Genomic DNA, 9645 nt, shown 5'->3' on the forward strand with positions numbered 1-9645 from the left:
GTTGGGGAAGCTGATAATGAGGCTAGGGTTTGAGCCATTATGTTCTTTATATAGTGGCTCACCCTAAAATTAGGGTTTAAGGACTCTGGGCGTACGCTGGGCGTACTGCCCCAGCACCCGCGATCATTATGCCCTGCTACGCTGGGCGTACCCAGCTAAACATACGCGTGCATTACATGCATGCCAAGGGGCTGCCTTGCCAACTTTTCCATAAAGGGGCCATAAATGACAACAACTTCAAAATGTTATAACTCCTTCATCCTAAGTCGGTTTCCGACGAACTTTATATCCACGAAAAGGTGGCGAGAAGCCCTATGCTTCTAACGACACAACCTGGCCCAAAACTTCTCGAATAAAACTCCGAACCCTTGAAAGACCAAAACGCCCCTAGCCTTGGCCTCTGAAATCCATAATGAATCCTTTCGGAACAGGGTGTTACATTGATGATGACATCTAAAGCGTTTGGCTAAGCCTGAACTTAATTGATGTGTTCAATTAGTAGTCTGATATCAATCGTCATAAATCAGAAATCGGGAAACAAATATTGGACAGAGAGATTGATTATAATTCATGTCTCATGTCCATATGATATCTTGTAGAACGGAAGAATATTTGATCACTTATTTAAGGACACGTAACTAACTAGGTCAGAGTTCAACAACGGCTTTGAGAGCTACAATTTGCTAGTCAATTTTGAAGTTATACTTGCAACTATAGTTATTAGACTTATCCAAGTGGGAGACTGTTAGATTAGGTGTCTAAGTCCATAACTATAATTGGTATGTACTTGAATTGATAGTAGCACAGTCCTTTTGGGTTTCCTTCACACTAGCAACTAGACAGGATGATCCATTGAGAGAGAGGATGAATTTATTATCTGGAATAATAAATTAATATAAATAATTTATTAATGTATTATAGAAATAATATATTAATTAGAAATCATGTTATTAATTAATAGTTAATCAGAAATTAAATTGGAATTAAAGGAATTAATTGAAAATGTATGGACTAAAAGTGTAATTTTTCAATAGTTGAGCAAAACGGTCCAGAACCTTCCAAGGAAGGCAGTGGATGGAAATATATACTATATATAAGATAATTCTAGAATTTCTAGATTATCTTATCTTATATGGATAATTAAGGAGGTGGATAATTACCATGTTTGAAATATTAGTATTTTATTCAGATGAGGCTTATTCAGGGCATCCTTGTTGCACTATATAAAGACCTCACCCTTAAGGATTTTCTGCGACTCTATGGTAATAAGAGAATCTGAAAAATCAAGCTTCTCCCTTCCCTCTCATAATCATTCTCTTGCTTGGTGTGTTTGTGAGTCATTATAGGTGTTACACTTGTGACAGTTGCTCTTAAAGTTCAAGATCTACAAAGGAAATCATTGTTATTACAATATAACAATAAAGGTATGAATTCTAACTTTGTTTTTCTATGACTTTTGAAATATGTAGTTACCTCCCAGGGTTTCTAGTTTTTGGGTTCAATGTTTGCATGTTCAATTAGAGAAAACCTGGATCCAAAGCATTAGGGTTGCATGCATACATAGGAGTTGTTTTTATGCTCAAAACCCATCAGCTCTGTGGTCTGAAGGACTACTTCAGTCCTTCCCATGACCCTGTGGCCGACCTCTCCCCAACATATTGGGGTATGACATCTCCGATCATACAAAAGCTCATAAGGCGGTGCACCAATACTGAAGTGATAACTGTTGTATTAGGAGAATTCCGCCAAAGGTAGGTAGGTATCCCATCTCCCACCAAATCTATAACATACACTACAAGTAAAACGACGTTTAGTGGCACAAAAAAAAGTGCCACTGAAAACAAAAAAAAATTATCACTAAAGATCCCATTGGCAATCAGTGGCATAAACAAAAAATGTCGCTAGAAGCGCTCACACTAAATGCTTTTAGTGATACTTTTTTGTTGTGTTGTTGCAGCCCTTTTAGGTTTTAGTGACATTTTTTATGCCACTATAACACTTTTAGGTTTTTGTGACACTTTCTTTTATGTCACTATCACACTTTTGGTTTTTGTGGCACCACTATAAAATTATTAAAATATAAGCAATTTTTATGCTTTTGGCTTTTCTTTACCATAAAACATCTATATTTAAAAATTTGGTCCTATTTTTTTAAAAATTTAAATGTAATATAAAATAATAACAAACAATTAAGATAAAAAATGTAAAACACAAAAATATTATCTAAATTATAACTTAACTTGTCTTACATAAATTCTCAATATTTAAAACAAAAATATTTTCCATGAGGCTTAATAATTCTAAAATTTTTGCTAGTAATTACTTAAAACATTAAACTATCAAACTAAATACATTAATGATCTCAACACAAAAAAAGAATCATGGATCACTTGGCTATCCTAGATGAAAATACATACCATTGTTATGATGACTTTCACTCACCTTATAAGCTGTCATGAAGAAAAAAAATATAATTTTGGATTTTTTTAATGTTACCACTTCAATAAAACAGGATAAAAGTTACAGAGAGCACTTTGTCCAACTATATTGGCATGACATGCATATTTGCAACAAATATAAATGATGTACATTAGGCTCCAAGAAACTATGAATTAATTAAAGCTCTTCCATGAAAACTATCCTATTACAAACCATTTAAATGCCAATATATTACCTTGACTGATAGTAATTTTTAGAGTTAAATCGATTACTTCACTAAAATTTTGAAGCACAAAACTAATAATTGGTCACAAAACGAAAACAAAATCCAAAATTACGTAACAATGACAAGAATTTGTATGGTTATTTGATAACATGTTGGGCCTAGTCCCAACCAACTTATTTATCTATATGAATTTGAGTGTGAGGACATGTTTTCTAACAATGATTGTGAGTTGTGACTATTAAAACCAAACTAATGGTAAATTGGTAAATTTTTTGTTTGGTCACTCAAAAGAACATAATTGATGAAGACCATTTATGTATCAAGTTTCTACAATATAGACCATTTATGTAATAGTATCCTGCCACAAGGACCATTTATGTAATAGTTTTTGCCACAAGACCATTTATTTAACAAATTTTGCAACATGGACCGTTTATGTAATAGATTTTTCCATAGGGATCATTTATCTATCAATATCTTGATACAAGGACCATTTATGTAATAGTTTCTGCCATGGAGACCATTTATGTAACATATACTGCCACATGGACCATTTAATAAAAGATAATGAAGGAAAAATGTAAAAGAATAATAAGAGAAAACAGACCTTCTGGTGTTGTCTTAGATTTAACAGGTCTTTTAGGTTCTTTGTAGTCGCGACTTGAGAGGTGGTGCAAAATCAACCTCACAATCTGTCTCAACTATCTAAATATAAAATTTGTTACTGGCCACCATAGATGTATCACCAGTTGTCAAACTACAATAGCTTCTTAATGGCATTGACATCTCTAAGCTGGGAATTCAAAACTAGATAAAATGTTAAAATTAAGTCCATATAATATGAAGAAAAAAGAAAGATTAAATGCAAGGAAATATAGTATCATAAAACACTAACATGGCTTTGGGTTGGATATATAAAGAAAATCCATAGTGTGAGGCTCAAGTTCCACATAACTCCTTTGAAAAATTGGCATCCTTCACATTTACGATATCTCCTTCTAGTAACAGCATGTTCTCCATCATCTAAGATGAAAAAAAAATCAAAATAAAGAGTTGGATATGTAATAGTTTTTCAAGTTAATATATAAAAGAACGAATAATGTAGCATACCCATTATGGAATCTATATCTATATCAAGCCCTCATCTGCAATGAATTCAAACACACCACAATGAGAAGCTTTACTAGAAGAAGGATTGTTAAGTTCAAATAGCATTGGATAATCGATCTGCAAATAGGTTGCGAAATTGAGAAAAAAATAAAAAGTTAGTCAATAGACTAGAAGTTATATGATAAACAAAACCAAAAATAAAAAATGTGAAAAAACTCCCTAACCAAGGCGATCAAGAGCAGATTGCAACATTATAATAAGGAGCCAAAGTGGAAAAACTTATAAAACCAAATTAAAGAAGTGATGGAATGGAAATAGCACAAAATAAACTTACTTTTATCACCTTTATCCAAATGAGACTGCATAAGATTTAGGAAGAGCGAAACATCCAACAATAGTGGTAAAAGGCATATAATCATGATTTGGTTATATAAATTAACCAATAAAACCCTTTTCAATGAAAGAAACAGAATAACGATAATTCTGTTCAAACTCTGAAAAAGGGTCATCATAAACTTTCTCCTCCTAGCAAGAAAACAAATCAATAAAATATTCTTTTAAGGATCTTTGTAATAAGTAGCAAAATAGGAACTCAATAACTGTACAAAGTTACTTGATCACTAAAACCAACAAGGACTACAGCTCACTCAGGAATTTTAACAAACACCTTGAGTGCTTAAATGAAGTCCCACCCAATATAAGTTCCAAACCACATTGTTTCATTATCCAATCACCCCTCATCTGTAAATATATATATATATATATATATATATATATATATATATATATATATATATATATATATCCTCAATTGGAAAGTTTATTTTGCAAACGATCTTGGTTTATCATTCATTGAGCAATCATTATGAGTCCTTAAGACCAAGTCATGTAGAATTCATCCATTATATGAATAAAATCCTAATTCGAACTAGGTATGATGTAACTGAACTAGATTTTGTATATGAAAAGTAAAATACCGCTAGATAATCACAATAATTCAATTCCAAAGTATCACACAAAACTGAAAATCAGAACCATGCCAATGCCATGATTACTGATTTTATCTAAATCGTTTAGGAAATCACTGAAAACCTGTATGAATCTATAATCAATAATGTCGATCAAAAGAAAAGGAACATTACGAAGAAGGAGGAAGAAGAGCGTGAGGTATTGTCTGATTGAACAAAAAGCACAGTGAGGAGAACAAAGCAAATGCGGCGGCTTTGGTGGGCGACGACGACGGGGAAAACGGACAGCAGCGAAGGTGACGACCTGAAGGTGCAGTTATGGTGTTTAGGTTTAGAGCAGCAAGCCACCAACGATGTAGTTCAGAACATGGTGTTTTCAGGGAATATTCTCCCTCTTAATTAGCCCTACGTGAAAGTAAGTGCAAATGAAAACCACCGTGGGAAAACAAAAAGGGAAGAAAAAATAAATTATTTTTAATAGTTTTAATGGCATAAAAGAAATAAAGGTTAAATCAAAATAAATAAAACTTTTAGTGTCATTTTAATCTATTATGTCACTGATAAATGTGACTTTTAGTAACATAAAATGTTAAATGCCATTAAATTCATTAGATTTTATAGTGACATTTAGAATGTGCCATTAAAAGCACAATATAGTGGCACAAAAAAAATATGACACTAAAAAAGTGTGTCACTAAATGTCATTTAGTTTGTAGTGATAGGCCCGCAACATATCCTCAAGGTCTGATGGTCCGCTCACTCTGGCCGTCGGTCTGCGTATAATAAGTGGTGCTGAAATGTAGCATCGTGCCCAGTTCCTCGTGGAATTCCTGCCAGAATCGGAAGTGAACAGAACGTCACGGTCTGAAACAATGGAGACCGGAACCCCATGAAGAGAAACAATCTCCTGGATATACACATCGACCAACTTTTCAGTTGAAGAGCTCTCCCGGATGGCCAAAAAGTGGACACTCTTGGTCAATCGATCCACGATGACCCATACTATTGGATTAGTGTCTAAGCCCATAACTACATTTGGTAAGTATTTGACCCGGTTGTGCATGGTCCTTTTGGGTTGCCTTCACCAAAGCAACTTGATAGGGTAATTTGTGGAGAGAGAAAAGATATTATGATTTATTAATATATTATGAGAATAATATGTTAAATGAATAATCATATTATTTAATTAATATTAGTCATAAATTAATTGAGAATTAATTTGGTGACTAAAAGAGATTAATTGAATAAAAGGGCTTAAACTGTTAAATGTGTGATAATTGTATTTTGGGCTGGGAAGCCTTCATGGTTAAGGGATGGACGAAATTGTGGGTAGGAACCCATCTAGATTTCCTCCAAGGCCTTACTCCAGAAGGTTCCATGGGCTGCTTGGTGGTTAAGTTGTCCATTAGGGTTTTGACTGAAACCCTAACTGCTCATAGTATAAATAGGACCCTTGGGATATGATTTTCGGCCACTTGTTCTCCTGGAAACCCTAGAGCCGAAAATCATAAGTCCTTACCCTCTCTCATATTGCCCTCTTGCCAATTGGTGTTTGTAAGCCATTAGAGGAGTGACACTTGTGACTCTAAGCTCCAAGAACAAGAAGATTCAAGCAAGCTACAAGAGGTAATCATCTAGATCTGAGTTTCTTATGTCTTATTTGAATTGTATACACTAAATCTAGGGTTTGCAAGACTTGGATGAATTGCATGTACAATAGAGAAACCTAGATCCAAGCATTAGGGTTTGCATGTGCACATAGGAAAGTTCTTATGGCTCAAACCTATCAGTGGTATCAGAGTTTTGTTTGGTTTCTATTGTATTGATGTCTTGTTTATTCATTCAAGCTTTAAAATCGATTTTTGTGCTTACTGTCTGATGAACTCGACGAGTTCCATGAGGAACTCGACGAATTGGATGAACTCGACGAGTTTAGCTGTCAGACAGAAAGATTTTCGGGATTTTTTGCTGTTTTGCTTAAGGATACTTACCTAAATCGTTTTAGCTTAATAAAATTCGAATGTTATTACCTTTTTGTCAATATCCTCATCAAAACAAAAGATAATTACCAATTGTTTGAATAATTAATTCCTTATTTGATTATAATTGATTGTTTAAATTAATTGTTGAATTATCTTGCAAGTAATATTGACTAGGTCAAATTTAAATAATCATTAAATTAATTGTTTAATTTATATTATTTGCTATTTGATCATTTGTGTTTTGAAAAGTTCAAAACTTGTCCTCAAGTTTTGAAATTTGAATTTTGTGATTAAAATTTTAATTTGAACTATTTAAATTTCAAACCTTAGAATTTTACAAGTTTTAAAATTCAACCTTATACTTTATTATATTATAAGATTAGTATATATATATATATATATATATATATATATATATATATATATATATATATGTATAACTTAAATGCTAGTCTTACCGTTAGTAGGCCTCATTCACGAAGCTAATCTATAAGGGGGGTATAAGGTTATGGCCTATAAAATGGCCGTTTAATGGGTGTCCATTCTCACCCACCGCTTCCTTGATTCGTGGAGGGTCGTTAGCCGAACGGGTAGGATAGGGCAACCACTTTCTCATTAATAAGTATAATGAATTATAAAAGTAACTAAATGTTTTTACAAAATTCCCAATCTTAGTTACTTTAGGCAAAAAGTGAATTTGATGCAATTCCATGAAATTACACTTTGTACCCTTGCTAAGACATTAATGGAACGTGTGTGGCTAATCGGCACATTAATTGGGTTCTAAGCAAAGGTGGAAAAGGGTGACTCATTGTTTGTCATAGTTCGATGGAGCGTATGTGGTTAACCGGCACATCGAATAGGTGACTGTAACAATGAGGGCACCATGTACATTTGCATGGTTATTCACACCCGCTTTGTGATCCTCGGCATCTCAGTCACAAACTAGAGGGGCATATCGAGATTTAAACATGCCATTGAAAAGTTCAATGAATCTCAAAGGATCTAGGAGTTTTCAATACATTTAAAACTTAATCTCTTTTTCGTTTTTCATGGTGGAGAATTGGTGAATCGACATTCACTTACCTTCAAATTATTTGCTTGTTAGATTACGGCATCCCTTTTCTAATTTGTGAATAATGTTGTTGGTTCCTAGCCCTAATTTCTCATTTGGGTGTTTAATTGGGGAATTCATTTCTAATCAAACTTTGTTCTTTTTCCTTTTCAGATGTCGAACGTCAACAACAACGCTTCTGGTTCAAACTCCTCTGGCTCATTCTCACTCATGAACTTGTGTGGGAGAGTGATCTTTGATGGGTCCAATTTCAATGATTGGATCTGCAACATTCGCATGGTCACTCGCTACGAGGACAAAGAGTATGTTCTCGATGAGAAACTGAAGGAGATTGACATCAACACTGCCTCTGCTGAAGAGATCGCGGCCTTTGAGGCCCACGAGCGTGATGCCACGAAAGTCCATTGCATCATGCTAGCGACTATGACTGTAGAACTCTAGAAGTCCTATGAGGACATGTACCCCTACGAGATGCACCAAGATCTGCTGGACCGGTACCACCAAAGCGCTAGGCAAGAAAGGTACGAGATCATCACCTCGATGATCACTACCAAAATGGGTAATGGAGAGTCCTTTACCGCTCATCTGCAAAAGATGCAGAGATATGTCGATCGCCTGCTAAAGTTGAATGTGAACTTTGATGAAGAGCTGGTAATTGATATTATCCTTCACTTCTTGCCTCCCTGCTATAGCCAGTTCCGCATGACCTACCACATGAATAAGGAGGAGGTCTCCTTGAGCAAGCTTCAGGGCTTGTTGAGGACTGCTGAGAGCAACCTCAAGGATAAATCTGTTGCATCAACTCCAACTCTCGCTGCTGCTCCTGTCTTAGCAATAGGACAAGGGAAGGGTAAGAAGAGGAAGGCTCCCTCAAAGAGCCACCACAAGGGAAAGTCCCAAGATGGTACCTCTTCTAGTGGAAACAAAGTTGGTTCTGCTAAACCCAACTCTAACCCTAAAGAGGCAGAGTGCCACCACTGCCACAAGATAGGGCATTGGAAGAGAAGTTGCCCAGAATATCTGCAGGCCATCAAGGATGGGAAGATCAAGCCATCTTTCGCAGGTATTTACACAATTAAATCTAATGGATTATCACATGCTACTTCTTGGGTTCTTGATACAGGATGTGGTTTTCACATATGTTCTGATTTGCAGGGACTAAGAAGAAATAGGGATGTGGAGCATGGAAGGATGAATCTGATAATGAGAAACAGAAGATCGTCGCATGTCACCAAGATTGGAGTAAATTCCTTAGTGCTTAGTAATGGATTAGATTTAGATTTAAACAATTGTTGCTATTCACCAGATATGGCAAGAAACATCATTTCATTTCATGGTTTATATAGACAAGGTTTTAGATATTAATTTGATAATGAAAAGGGTTCTATTTATGCTTATCTTAATAATGTTTTATATTTTGAAGCATTGCCTTGTAATGGAATATATGAAACTGTGATGGTTATAGATAACTCAGGAAATGATGTGTTGTGTGTCGATTCTTCCAATAGTATGGATAAAGCATGCTTGTGGCATTGTCGTCTTGGACATGTCAACAAGAAGCGCATAGCCCAACTCCAAAAGGATAAAGTGTTGGAGTCATTCGACCTTAGGGACGATGACGTGTGCGAATCTTGTTTACTTGGAAAGATGACCAAGTCACCCTTCACTGGCACTTGTGCGAGGGGTGAGGGTTTATTGGATCTCATACATATAGATGTATGTGGACCCTTTAGATCCACCACAAGGGATACGAACCGCTTCTATGTGACTTTCACAGATGATTATAGCAGATATGGGTATATCTTCTTAATCAAGCATAAGTCAGAAACCTTTGAAAAGTTCAAA

The 9645-nt window shown here is 35.1% G+C and overlaps 1 long non-coding RNA gene across 4 annotated transcripts; it reads right to left on the reverse strand.

Annotated features, from left to right (window-relative positions):
* Nucleotides 1-2219: 2219 nt before the first annotated feature.
* LOC145103700 (uncharacterized) lies at nt 2220-5160 on the reverse strand. Of its 4 annotated transcripts, XR_013706805.1 has the most exons (5): nt 4918-5160; nt 3776-3892; nt 3561-3688; nt 3273-3472; nt 2220-2450 (listed from the first exon to the last, which is right to left on the reverse strand). It is a non-coding gene; the product is annotated as an uncharacterized LOC145103700 (long non-coding RNA). The 4 variants fall into 4 exon arrangements; XR_013706804.1 differs by lacking the exon at nt 2220-2450 and having other exon boundaries at nt 2459-3458; XR_013706802.1 differs by lacking the exon at nt 2220-2450 and having other exon boundaries at nt 2459-3472.
* Between the last annotated feature and the right edge of the window lie 4485 nt (nt 5161-9645).

Source organism: Lactuca virosa, chromosome 4 (assembly GCF_052849685.1).
Source record: "Lactuca virosa cultivar CGN04683 chromosome 4, Lactuca_virosa_CGN04683_v6, whole genome shotgun sequence".
In the NCBI taxonomy this organism is placed as follows: Eukaryota; Viridiplantae; Streptophyta; class Magnoliopsida; order Asterales; family Asteraceae; genus Lactuca; species Lactuca virosa.